This window comes from Taudactylus pleione, unplaced genomic scaffold, assembly GCF_031769625.1.
Source record: "Taudactylus pleione unplaced genomic scaffold, aTauple2 ptg000010l, whole genome shotgun sequence".
Classification (NCBI taxonomy): Eukaryota; Metazoa; Chordata; class Amphibia; order Anura; family Myobatrachidae; genus Taudactylus; species Taudactylus pleione.
This window is the reverse complement of record NW_028284413.1, coordinates 4,982,467-4,997,382: the sequence shown is the minus strand read 5'-3', so window position 1 is coordinate 4,997,382 and position 14,916 is coordinate 4,982,467.

Genomic DNA, 14,916 nt, shown 5'->3' with positions numbered 1-14,916 from the left:
TATATATATATATATATATATATATATATATAGCAGCAAAGTCCAAATAGGGACAAATCCAGCATATCCAGTAGAAAAAATATTTAATGAAAAAACACCAACAGGGATAAATAGCCATTTAGCAAAAAAAAATATATTAGCACATAACATCAAGTGTAAATAGCCTCCAATGGGCTCAGGGAGCCATGCTCACAAACCAACCAAACCAACTTTGGACTTATCGGGTTTGTGAGCATGGCTCCCCATTATCCGTGCACTCCATATGGACTACTCTGATTGATGTGTGCATCCTTCAAACCCTTTCTATATATATATGTATGTGTGTGTGTCACCCTGTACCCCCCTACCTCTGTGTGTGTGTCACCCTGTACCCACCTACCCCTGTGTGTGTGTCACCCTGTACCCACCGACCCCTGTGTGTGTGTCACCCTGTACCCCCTAACCCTGTGTGTGTGACACCCTGTACCCCCCTGCCCCTGTGTGTGTGTCACCCTGTACCCCCCTACCCCTGTGTGTGTGACACCCTGTACCCCCCTACCCCTGTGTGTGTGTCACCCTGTACCCCCCTACCCCTGTGTGTGTGTCACCCTGTACCCCCTACCCCTGTGTGTGTGACACCCTGTACCCCCCTACCCCTGTGTGTGTGTCACCCTGTACCCCCCTACCCCTGTAGGTGTGATACCCTGTACACCCCTACCCCTGTGTGTGTGTCACCCTGTAACCCCTACCCCGGTGTATGTGTATGTGTGTGTGCAACACCCTGTACCCTCTACCCCTGTATGTGTGACACCCTGGACCCCCTCTGTGTCTGGCCTGGATCCCCCCAACAGCCGGCCTCCCCTTCGGCCACTACCAGGTTATGCCAGAACCCGACAGAGGAGGCAGCTCCGATGCTGAGGAGAGCCGGGGGGCCTGTACCTGGGTCCGCTGGCCTCCCTCACCAACACCCTGCAGCTCACCCCGAGGTGGATCGGAGCACAGAGTAGTGAGTGTCCCCTGTGTGTGTGTCACCCTGTACCCCCCTACCCCTGTGTGTGTGACACCCTGTACCCCCCTACCCCTGTGTGTGACACCCTGTACCCCCTACCCCTGTGTGTGTGTCACCCTGGACCCCTACCCCTGTGTGTATCACCCTGGACCCCCTACCCCTGTGTGTGTGACACCCTGGACCCCCTACCCCTGTGTGTGACACTACTAATGTCCGTGGGACCTGAGTAATTTGTTTTTTTATTTTGCCAAGACCCAGGATTTGCCTACTTTGGAAGAGGATAGATCTACGCATAGGAGGAGGTGAGTATGGAATTTTTATTACAGTTACACCTTTGTATTACCTACTGGAGAAAAGGACAGATTGGCTTCAGGGATACTAGGTGAGTATGTGAGATAGTGTGGGTATGTGTGAGTACATGTGTGTGTGCATGTATGTTTTAATAAAATTATACTTTTCTACGGTGTGTGTTGTGTGTTTTTTTAATATTGCTTTTGTTGTGGAACTACAGCTACCAGCATGATCGTAATACCCCGCATGCTGGTACTTGTGGTTCTCCAAGTGCCAGCATGCGGGGGAGGCTTGCTGGGAACTGTAGTTCCACAGCAAAAGCCAATATTTATATTTTCAAATGCACCACACTTGACATAATCAACCCAGCACCCATTGCCCAGGGGTGCTGGGGATAGCCCCGGGCTATCAGCCTGGGCCTGAGGTGCCCTGAGGGGGGGACCCCTTTATTAGGGGGTCCCCAACTCCCCAGGGATCCCTGGCCTGGGCTGCATAGCGGTCAGGGGTGATGCTGTGGCTGGGGGGCCCGGTGAAAGGGCTCTCTTGGCTGTGGCATCACCCCCCACTAGAAGGAGTCCGGTGCTGATTCTGGGAAATACAGGGGGGCCCTATGCATTTTTTCCCCCTGTATTTCCAGAACCAGGACCGGCTCAGAGCCCTGTGCTGGTTGTGCTAAATACGGGGGACCCCTACGTCATTTGTCCCCCGTATTTAGGCAATCAGGACAGGTTCTGAAAAGGCTGGTGCTGGTTGTGCTTAATAGGGGGGACCCCTACGTCGTTTGTCCCCTGTATGTTGCACAACCAGTACTGGGGCTCCAAAGCCCGGCGCTGGTTTTCTTCTAGGGGGCGGTGCTACGCCTTTTTTTTTCTACACATTCAATTTTAACACATGCGTAGATGGATCTCACTGCTGCATTCATGAATCTGTGACTTATTGGTTTGATTTTCTCAGGTGCATGCGCACTACCAATGAGCCCTCTGTCGCCCACTGATGCCCCCTTTGCACTGCACTACTGCCACTGCTCTGCACCACCGCTGCTGTCGCTACACCACATGCCTACAGCCGTCTCACACTCCGTACCTCCCAAACCAACTTCCTGTGTGCTTTCCCCTCTTCCACCTGCGTTAGTGGAAGAGGGAACAGCACATTTTGTTGCCCTTCTCCCCTACAGGTGGCCCAGTTTGCTCATACAAACCCTGATAGTTAATAAATTTTAAAAAAGCTATGAAATTCCATAGACAACAAACATTACGGTTTCACATGTCCCATTAAGGCTGCTTAGACATGATCTGAAAATTCACAAAACCTACTGATTTTCTTACACTCAAACTCCAAAAAGCAATGAAATTATGATCATTAAGGCTGACGCCTTAATGGACGTGTTCCTTGCGCAATACGCATATGGTATGCCATCACACCCTGTGGTTAACGGCAGATTCAGCACTCTCACAGAATGAGATTGCTGTCACTCACAAAATGGTGGAGCTGCTAATTCACAAAATTGTGTGCTCATTGGAATACACACATGAGTGGTGTCGATGGGGGGAGGAGACACAGCAGCATGGATAGGTGAGACACAAAGGCGTGTAGAGGAGGGAAGGTTATGCAGTACAGCAGGGGGGGGTGTAGCCAAAGTAATGCAGATGGGTGGAAAACAGTGGTGCGGATGGGGGGAAACAGAGTGGCATGGTTTGGGGGGACAGCGACGTGGATGAGGGAAGAGAGTGGCATAGACATGGGAAGACAGAGCAGTGCAGATGGGTAAAGACAGATTGGTGCAGATAAGGGAATACAGACTAGCACAAATAGGAGAACACACAACAGTAGGGTTTGGGGACATATTAGTGTGGATGGGTAGGAAGATAGAGTAGTGCGGGTGGGGGGAGGAGACACGAGTTGCACAGTTGGGGGGACAGAGTGGTGCAGATGGAGGAAGAAAGAGTGCCACAGAGGAAAGGAAGATAGCAGCGTGGTTTAGGAGAAGGCAGTTGTGCAGAAGGAAACAGAGTGGCACGGATGCAGGGTGGTGCAGATGGAGAAAGACTACCATAGTTTGGAGACCACACAGCAGTAGGGATTGGGGAAGACAGATTGATGTGGAATGGGAGGAAGTGCGGGTGCTGGGGGGGAGACAGAGTTGTATGGTTGGGGGACCAGAGTAGTGCAGATGGAGGAAGAAAGAGTGCCACAGATGAGAGAAAGACAGCAACGTGGCTGTGGAGAAGGCACGGATGCAGGTCGGTGCGGCTGGGGAAAAACATTGGTGCGGATGAGGGAACACAGACTATCACAGTTGGGAGACCACACAGCAGTAGGGATTGGGGAATATATAGCAGCATGGAGGCATATAGGGGAAGATAGTGTACATGCATAGACATAGGGGCATATCTAATTACCCGCGGGACCTCTCCCGTGAGTAATTGGGGCTTGAAAGTCCCGCGGCACAGGGTTAAGCTATTCAATAAAATAGCTTTCTACCCTACAAGAGGTGCGATGTAAAGTCAAACAGCGGGGACTTGCGCGCGGGGTCTCAGGGACACCCGCGCGTGAAATCCCAGTCAATTGTCCAGCACGACAATTAGCCCCGCGGCTAATTGAATTTGCCCCTTAGTATGATATTTTTAAAAATAAGGGACCTGAAGGTGTATTCTAAATTAGATAAATGTATGCAGTGAGAAGGATGTTGGAAGCCAGTGAGATTGTTTTGGTGATCAAATGGGAGGATTGTGGGCACTGAGTGGGATGTGGGAGCCACATAACTGCTCAAACCTCAGTTGCATAGACTGCATGTGGGTATTCCAATGAGCACACAAATCTGTGAATTAGCAGCTCCACCATTTTGTGAGTGACAGCAATCTCATTCTTTGAGAGTGCTGAATCTGCCGTTAACCACAGGGTGTGATGGCATACCATATCTGTATTGCGCAAGGAACACGTCCATTAAGGCGTCAGCCTTAATGATCATAATTTCATTGCTTTTTGGAGTTTGAGTGGCAAAAAATCAATAGGTTTTGTGAATTTTCAGTTCATGTCTAAGCAGCCTTAATGGGACATGTGAAACCGTAAGGTTTTTTGTCTATGGAATATATATATATATATATATATATATATAAACCTCCAAGATCCGGCACTCATAGGTACTAAAAATAGCTGGACCGGGTGACCTCCTCACTGTAACCTCCAAGATAAGGGTACACTGTCATATAGTCCAACAAACGGCGGCACTCCAGATACAAAACTGCTAAGTAACACATAGCTGGGTTCAGCAACGTTTCAGCGCCTTTAATCAGCGCTTTTATCAAGCTTATAATACAAAGTGAATAACAAATAACAAACTTAAATAGCTCACCCCATGCAGGCCAAACCTCCGGTATACCTCGTGTGCACTGCCAGACAGCAGTCGCACAAGAAGCCACGTCATGATCTGCCCCGTGTGTAACCATGGTGATCTCCATATACAATAACAGAAAATGCTGTGCTCTATAGAACAATGTAAAACGATCTCAGCGTGTACTATCTACACACTGCACTAAAAACATTGTAAGGCTAAACCTAGTGAGTGCACCAGCAAGTGAAATGAATCTAGCACAAACATAGTAGTAATAACGGCAAAGATCGTAACATTAATGTAAGCACCATACACATGCTAACTTAATCTAAACGTGAGAACAAACAAGATTGCATACAACATAGACATAAATCGACAAAAACAATTGACAAACTATGGATAGCAGCATAGAATACAGTAAACATTACCACAATAATAAAGAATGCCATATAAATTATGACTATGACCTTCCACGTGGAACTATTTGCTTCCGCATAGGAGGCCTGGTAATTCTAAATATATGAAGTAGTTATACTAGATAGTATAAAACTATTGAAGCTAAGCAGATCAAGGGTGCTAAGAGTAAGAGGGAGTGGATACTATATACTTGGCTCAAGCTTTATAGAGGGGCCCGATGGGGCCCTGGGCCCCCAACACCTCCGCCCTCCCTTACCTGGCAGTGGCAGCAGCCTGTGTCTTCCCATCCCACCACATGCTGATGTGTGCTGGGATGCGGTGGGTCCAAGGAGGCAGCAGCAGGCGTCTGACTGTGCAAGTTGGAAGCAATCACAATGATTGTTCCCCCCCCCCCTCGGATTTGCTCCTAGCTGAGGAGGCTACAGCACCAACCCTGTGGGCGGCACAGCAAATACTAAAATACTATTTTTCCTATTTTTTTTTCTAAGGATATATGGCCATTAGGTCATGCCCCCTGAGAAAACCTGGGCCCGTCACAGCTCTCTACATCTCTGAAGCACATCTATGTAATGTGTAGCTGCAGAGGACTGAATGTGTGACAGCACACTACATAGATCTGCTTAGCTGCAATGACAATTACAAGTAGCTTTATATAGGGTCTGGTTCAGAGTTTACGTTAATAGGATTGCTTCTGGTTCTCTGGACGAGACAGTTATGCTAAAATATGCTAATGTTACAGGAGATGTCTGAAGAAAAAAGATCGAAAATACGAGTGCTGCATCTGAACATATATATATAGATAGATAGATAGATAGATAGATAGAAAGATAGATAGATATAGATATATATATATAGAACAAGCTGGCCGGCACTCCACAAACGAGTATCTAAGGTGCACGGTTGCCTTCAGATAGAAAGTATGTTGGGCAGAGTAGGACTTGTACAGGCAAAAAATACTGGTGACACAACACCTATATCTTGTCGTCTACATTTCAGTTTATTCAACTTTCTGTGTGATATATATACATATAGATAGATAGATAGATAGATAGATGGATAGATATGGTAAGCCATCACAACCTGTGGTTAACTGCAGATTCAGCACTTTCATAGAGTGAGATTGCTATCACTCACAAAATGGTGGAGCTGCTAATTCACAGAATTGTGTGCTCATTTGAATATACACATGCTCTCTATGCAATTGAGTTCTGAGCAGTTATGTGGCACACACATCCCACTCAGTGCCTACAATCTTCCCATTCAGTCACCACAACAATCCCACTTTCCAATATCCTTCTCACTCAATACATCCATCTCATTCATTATACACATTCAGCTCCCTAATTGATAAAACTATCATACTCTGTCTATGCATGTACACTTTCTTCCCCTATATGCCTCCATGCTGCTCTATCTTCCCCAATCCCTACTGCTGTGTGGCCTCCCAACTGTGCTAGTCTGTATTCTCTCATCTGCACCAATCTGTCTTTCCCCATCCATGCTGTCCTGTCTTCCTGCATCTATGCCACTCTTTCTTTCTCCATCTGCACCACTCTGTCCCCCCAACCTGCATAAATCTGTCTTCCCCCTTTCAGCACCAATCTGTCTTTCCCAATCCCTACTGTTGTGTGTTCTCCCATTTGTGCTAGCCTGTATTCCCTCATTCTCATCAATCTGTCTTTACCCATCTGCGCTGCTCTGTCTTCCCGCATCCATGCCACTGTGGACCTCCTATACACATCACTCTGTCTCCCTAAACCATGCAATTCTGTATTCCCCCCATCTGAGCTGCTGTCTTCCCCCATCTGCAGCAATGTTTTCCACCCATCTGCATCACTTTGGCTCCACCCCATTTGTACTGCTTAATCTACCCCATTCTCTACGTCTTTCTTTCTCCCCTATCCACACCGCTTTGTCTCCTCTCCCGATCCACAACCATCTACGTAGCTCTATCTTCTGCTCAGACCTCAGTTGCATAGACTGCATGTGTGTATTCCAATGAGCACACAATTCTGTGAATTAGCAGCTCCCCCATTTTTTAAGTGACAGCAATCTCCTTCTGTGAGAGTGCTGAATCTGCCGCTAACCACAGGGCGTGATGGCATACAATATCTGTATTGTGCAAGGAATACATCCATTAAAGCGTCAGCCTTAATGATCGGAATTTTATTGCTTTTTTAAATTTGAGTGGCAGGAATTCAGTGGGTTTTGTGAAATTTCAGATCATGTCTAGGAAGCTGTAAGGTTTTATGTCTATGGAATTTTATTGCTTTTTTTAATTTATTAACTAACAGGGACAGGAGCAGCAAACCAGGTCACCAGCATGGGAGAAGGACAAAATTGTACACTACCACTGGTGGTGAAGGGGACTGCACACAGGAGGTGTTTTGATGGTGCAGAGGGAGAGACAGCTGCGGAGGAAGGCAGCAGGTGTGTGGGGCAGTGGCAGCAGCGAGGCAGTGCACAGAGGCAGCAGCAGGGGTGTGGAGCAGTGACAGCAGTGGGGCAGAGCACAGGGGCAGCAGCGGGGGACAGAGGAGCTTACTGGCACTGATGTTCCCAGCTGTGAACTGCTTCCTAAGGCCCCTACACACGGAATGATGTGCTCACGATTCAATATCGTGAACGATTTCCCTTGAACTCTCCCCGGCACTCCAGGACATGATATGGTGCTTAAACAACACATTTTGACATAAGAACTATTGTGCAAGATCTAAAGATAGCTGACTGCATGTACTTATCCGTGATGCAGCACCTGTGTAAAAAAAAATCAATAAGACACAGATGTATGGACAAATCAATGAGATCCGTCCATGCACCTGTGTTAAAAAAAATTAAAACAAGTGACATTTTTTTTTTAAAATGGCGAGCCCCTCTCCCCTAAAGCACAACCAGCCCTGGGCTTTTCACAGCTGGTCCTGGCTGTGAAAATATAGGGGACAAACAACATAGGAGTCCCCTGTATTTAGTACAACCAACACCAGGCTTTTCAGAGCCAGTCCTGGTTGTCAAAATACAGGTGACAAAAGACTTAGGGGTCCCCTGTATTTAGCACAACCAGCACTGGGCTCAGTTGAGCCAGTCCCGGTTTTGGAAATACAGGGGACAAAAAGTGTAGGGGTTCCTTTCCAGCAGGAGAGTAATGCCACAGCTAGGTGAACCCTATCACCGGGTCCCCCGGCCAAAGCATTACGACTGACCGCTAGTCAGCTCAGGCTAGGGATCCCTGGGGAGGCGGGGACCCTCCCAATAAAAAGGTCCCCCTTTCCAGGGCACCCCAGGTCTAGGCTGATAGCTATGGACTATCCCCGGCACCCCTGGGCGGTGGGTGCCAGGTTGATTGTGTAAAACGTGTAGTGTAAAAAATAGAAAAATATTGTCTTTTGCAGTAGAACTACAGGTCCCAGGAACCTCTCCTGCATGCTGGAACTTGGAGAACCACAAGTACCAGCATACGGGACATTACAGGCCCGCTTGCACCTGTAGTTCACCTGCAAAATAAATATTAAAATAAACACAATACACTTTAATATTTCAATAAAAGTTTATTATGCAGCATCTTCATCTAGGAGCAGCGGCTTTTAAGCTCTTTTTCATGGCCGCCGCCCAACCAGGGCTTCCGGCGTCTTCACCTGGGGGCCCCCTGACTCTCCAGGGCTTCCAGTGCCTTTATCTGGGGGCCAGTGGCCTTTAACCACTTGCCTGGCATGGTCGCATCAGATGCAACCACACCAGGCTGGGCTATCCCTGACATGGTCGCATCTGATGCGACCAGTCAGAAAAGCCCAGTGGAAGATGATCTTCTAGCAGCCATCAGTCTTAGAGGGACCTCCTCGTCCCTCTGCACTTTTCGGTCGCCCCGTGTGCTACAGTGATTAGATGGCATCCAGACCCAGCCAGAGCAGAGTAGCCAGCAGCGCGCTGACAGTGCACCCCCTGCTTTCCCTCCCGCCGTTGTGCTAGGGACAGCCCGGCAGCTGCAAAGAAGACTGAGCAGCTGCTGGGAATAAGCCAAACAACAGCGCGCTGACAGCGCTGCCCTCCACTCTTCCTCCATCCCCCCACTGACCTAGCGGCAGCCCGGCGGCTGCAAAGAAGACTGAGCAGCTGCTGGGAATAAGCCAAACAACAGCGCGCTGACAGCGCTGCCCTCCACTCTTCCTCCATCCCCCCACTGATCTAACGGCAGCCTGGCGGCTGCAAAGAAGACTGAGCAGCAGCTGGGAATAAGCCAAACAGCAGTATTCATTTTGTATTCATTTTTTTATTTTTAACATTGATGTTATAGGTAATTTTATTTTTATTATAGTGGTCCTGTATTGATCAAGACTCGATAAGGGGCCTCCGATTAGGAATGGTGTACGTTACAGTATACTAGGGATGGCCACCGACCATCGATGGTTTGCAAACCATTGATGGTCTATGACAAGTGGTTTTGACATAGTTGATAGTAGGGGTGAGCGGGTTCGGATTTCTGAAATCCGAACCCCCCCGAGCCCCCCCGATCCGAGTCCGATCCGAGTCAGGCTCGACTTTTCCCGCCTGACTCGGATCTGAAATCGAGGCAAAACGTCATCATCCCGCCTTCCGAGTCTCGCGGGTTTTGGATCCTATATAAGGTACCCGCGTCGGCGCCATTTTCTCACTCGGCTGTGGACAGTGAAGAGGGAGGGTGGGAGTTAGGGCTGTGTAGTGTAGTGTAGTGTAGTGTAGTGCTGCTGTTGTCCACTACTTCAAAGTCCATAGGGGCTGGCTGTGTTGTGCTGTGCTGCTGTTGTTAATAGGGGCTGTGTCCACTACTTCAAAGTCCATAGGGGCTGGCTGGACTGTGTTGTGCAGTCAGTTCTCCATAGGGGCTGTGTCCACTCCAAAGTCCTGTGCAGTGTCCCAGTCCTAAAGGAGTGCTGTAGTGTTGTCCAGGGGGTGCTCTGTCCATCAGGGGTGCTCCCCCCAAGTGCTAAAAAAATAATATATTTTCTGTGTTTGTGAATTGTGTGCGCAGTAGCCGCACGTGCATCAACAAAGTAGTGCCAAGCGTGCGCCTGTGTCATAAGTAAAGGGCCGGCTGGCTTGACCGTTAAGGGTGCTGTAACCCCCGAAAGTACACTCCAGTCCAAACCAAAAAAAAAATTATTTTCTGTGTTTGTGAATTGTGTGCGCAGTAGCCGCACGTGCATCAACAAAGTAGTGCCAAGCGTGCGCCTGTGTCATAAGTAAAGGGCCGGCTGGCTTGACCGTTAAGGGTGCTGTAACCCCCGAAAGTACACTCCAGTCCAAACCAAAAAAAAAATTATTTTCTGTGTTTGTGAATTGTGTGCGCAGTAGCCGCACGTGCATCAACAAAGTAGTGCCAAGCGTGCGCCTGTGTCATAAGTAAAGGGCCGGCTGGCTTGACCGTTAAAGGGTGCTGTAACCCCCGAAAGTACACTCCAGTCCAAACCAAAAAAAAATTATTTTCTGTGTTTGTGAATTGTGTGCGCAGTAGCCGCACGTGCATCAACAAAGTAGTGCCAAGCGTGCGCCTGTGTCATAAGTAAAGGGCCGGCTGGCTTGACCGTTAAGGGTGCTGTAACCCCCGAAAGTACACTCCAGTCCAAACCAAAAAAAAAATTATTTTCTGTGTTTGTGAATTGTGTGCGCAGTAGCCGCACGTGCATCAACAAAGTAGTGCCAAGCGTGCGCCTGTGTCATAAGTAAAGGGCCGGCTGGCTTGACCGTTAAGGGTGCTGTAACCCCCGAAAGTACACTCCAGTCCAAACCAAAAAAAAAATTATTTTCTGTGTTTGTGAATTGTGTGCGCAGTAGCCGCACGTGCATCAACAAAGTAGTGCCAAGCGTGCGCCTGTGTCATAAGTAAAGGGCCGGCTGGCTTGACCGTTAAAGGGTGCTGTAACCCCCGAAAGTACACTCCAGTCCAAACCAAAAAAAAATTATTTTCTGTGTTTGTGAATTGTGTGCGCAGTAGCCGCACGTGCATCAACAAAGTAGTGCCAAGCGTGCGCCTGTGTCATAAGTAAAGGGCCGGCTGGCTTGACCGTTAAAGGGTGCTGTAACCCACAAAGTACACTCCAGTCCAAACCAAAAAAAAAATTATTTTCTGTGTTTAGCCGCACGTATATATCAAATCGATATAACATAAATGGAGGACCAAACTTTCTCCGATAAAAATAAAATAGAGAAAGATCAAGAACCACTTCCTCCTAGTGCTGAAGCTGCTGCCACTAGTCATGACATAGACGATAACATGCCATCAACGTCGTCTGCCAAGGCCGATGCCCAATGTCATAGTAGAGGGCACATACAATCCCAAATGGCAAAGTTCAGGAAAATGACCTTGAAAAAGACATTTAAATCAGCTGAAGAGAAACGTAAACTTGCCAATATGCCATTTACGACACGGAGTGGCAAGGAACGGCTAAGGTCGATCCCTAGTATGTTCATGACTAGTGGTTCAGCTTCACATGACGATGGAAGCCCTCCTCCCACTAAAAAAATCAAAAGAGTTAAGCTGGCAAAAGCACAGCGAAGAACTGTGCTTTCTAAGAAGATATCACAAATCCCCAAGGAGAGTCCAAGTGTGGTGGTGGTTGCGATGCCTGACCTTCCCAGCACTGGAAGAGGTGGCTCTTTCCACCATTTGCACGCCCCCTGCAAGTGCTGAAAGGAGCACCCACAGTCCACTTGCTGATATGCAAATTGAAGATGTCACTGTTGAAGTACAACAGGATGAGGATACTGGTGTAGCTGGCGCTGAGGAGGAAGTTGGCGAGGAGGATTCTGATGGTGATGTGGTTTGTTTAAATCAGGCTCCGGGGGAGACAGTTGTTGTCCGTGGGATGAAAAAGCCCATCACGGTCATGCCTGGGCAGAAGACCAAACATTCCACCTCTTTGGTCTGGCAATATTTCTATCCAAATCCGGACAACAACTGTCTTGCCATATGTACCATATGTAAAGGTGAAATAAGTAGGGGTAGGGACGTCAACCACCTAGGAACATCCTCCCTTATACGGCACCTGCAGCGCGTTCATAAAAAGTTACTGTCAAGTTCAGAAACTTTGGCTAAGACCGTAAGCAGTCCAGGGACACCTAAATCCCGTTGTCCTGTTGTATCCAAGCGCCTGCAAACCACACCGTCAACTCCCTCCTCATCAATTTCCTCCTTAGTCAGGATCGGAAGTAGTCCTGCAGGCCATGTCACTGGCATGACTGACTCTCCTATCCGGGATTCCTCTGGAGGATCCTGCATTGCTACGCCTACTGCTGCCGCTGCTGCTGTTGCTGCTGCTGGGAGTCGTTCATCATCCCAGAGAGGAAGTAGGAACACCACTACTTTTACTAAACAATTGACCCTCCAACAGTCCTTAGCGAGGAGGATGAAGTACGACAGCAGTCATCCTGAAGCAAAACGTATAACTGAGGCCTTGACTGCTATGTTGGTGTTAGACGTGCGTCCGGTATCCGCCATTAGTGCAGTGGGATTTAGACAATTGATGGAGGTAGTGTGTCCCCGGTTCCAAATCCCGTCTAGATTCCACTTCACTAGGCAGGCGATACCGAGACTGTACAGAAACGTCAGAAAAAGTGTCCTCAGTGTCCTGAAAAATGCCGTTGTACACAATGTCCACTTAACCACGGACATGTGGACAAGTGGAACAGGGCAGACTAAGGACTATATGACTGTGACAGCCCACTGGGTAGATGTATCACCTTACGCAGCAACAGCAGCAGCGTCACCAGTAGCAGCATCTCAGAAACGCCAGCTCGTTACAAGGCAGGCTACGCTGTGTATCACCGGTTTCAGTAAGAGGCACACCGCCGACAACCTCTTAGAGAAACTGAGGGAAATCATCGCCCAGTGGCTTACCCCACTTAGACTCTCCTGGGGATTTGTGATATCTGACAACGCCACCAATATTGTGCGGGCATTACATCTGGGCAAATTCCAGCACGTCCCATGTTTTGCTCACACAATAAACTTGGTGGTGCAGAATTTTCTGAAAAGCGACAGGGGCGTGCAGGAGACGCTTTGGGTGGCCCGAAAAATTTCTGGCCACTTTCGCCATTCAGCGACTGCGTGCCAAAGACTGGAGCGCCAGCAAACACTCTTGAACCTGCCCCGCCATCACCTGAAGCAAGAGGTTGTGACGCGGTGGAACTCAACCCTCTATATGCTTCAGAGGATGGAGGAGCAGCAAAAGGCCATACAAGCCTATACATCCACCTATGACATAGGCAAAGGAGGGGGTATGCACCTGACTCAAGCGCAGTGGAGAATGATTTCCGTGTTGTGCAAGGTTCTCCAGCCCTTCGAACTTGCCACACGTGAAGTCAGTTCAGACACTGCCAGCTTGAGTCAGGTCATTCCCCTCATCAGGCTTTTGCAGAAGCAGCTGGAGAAAGTGAAGGAGGAGCTAAGACGGAGCGATTCCGCTCGGCATGTGGGACTTGTGGATGAAGCCCTTCATTCGCTTTGCCAGGATTCCAGGGTGGTCAATCTGTTGAAATCAGACCACTACGTTTTGGCCACCGTGCTCGATCCTAGGTTTAAAGCCTATTTGGTGTCTCTCTTTCCGGCCGACACAAGCCTGCAGAGGTGCAAAGACCTGCTGGTGAACACACTGTCAGCTAAAGCGGAACGTGACACGTCAACGGCTCCTTCTTCATTTTCTCCCGCAACTGGGGCTGCCAGGAAAAAACTTAGGTATCCTAAGCAACCCGCTGGCGGTGATGCAGGGCAGGCAGGACCAAGTTTGGACATCTGGTCTGGACTGAAGGACCTGGCAACAATTTCTGACATGTCTACTGTCACTGCATATGATACTGTCACCATTGACAGAATGGTGGAGGATTACATCGGTGACAGCATCCAAGTAGGCATTTCAGACAGTCCATACCTGTACTGGCAGGAAAAAGAGGCAATTTGGAGGCCCCTGTACAAACTGGCTCTATTTTACCTGAGTTGCCCCCCCTCCAGTGTGTACTCCGAAAGAGTGTTTAGTGCAGCCGGGAACCTTGTCAGCGAAAGGCGTAGGAGGTTGCTTCCACAGAATGTGGAGAAGATGATGTTCATCAAAATGAATTATCAGCTCTTCCAGGGAGACCAGCCTCCAGAAGGTACAGAGGGACCTGTGGTGGTGGATTCAAGTGGGGACGAGTTAATACTTTGTGAGGATGAGGATGTACACACTGAAGAGGGTGAGGAATCGGTGGATGAGGAGGATGAGGATGACATCTTGCCTCCGTAGAGCCAGTTTGTGCAGGGACACATTAATTGCCAGCTTGTTTTGTGGGGGCCCAAACGAACCAATCATTTCAGCCACAGTTGTGTGGCAAACCCTGGCGCTGAAATGATTGGTTTGTTAAAGTGTGCATGTCCTGTTTATACAACATAAGGGTGGGTGGGAGGGCCCAAGGACAATTCCATCTTGCACTTCTTTTTTTTCTTTGCATTATGTACAGTTTGGGGCCTAGTTTTTCAAACTGCCATCCTGTCTGCCACTGCAGTTTCACGCCTAGATGGGTCACGTGTTTGTGCCGCCCACTCGTGTCGCTTAGCATAGTCATCCAGCTACCTCGGTGCAACCTTTTGGACATAAAAACACCATTGTGAGGTGTGAGGTGTTCAGAATAGACTGGAAATGAGTGGAAATTAAGGTTATTGAGGTTAATAATAGCATAGGAGCAGAAAAACCCACAAATTCTGTGATTTTAGCTGTTTTTATGCTTTTTTTCAAAAAAATACAGATCCAAAACACAAAACCCAGAACCCAAAACACGGAAGGGTGGTTTTGGCAAAACCAATCCAGATCCAAAACACGAAGAAAGATCCAGATCCAAAACCAAAACACAAAACACGAAAAGTGGCCGGTGCACACCCCTAGTTGAT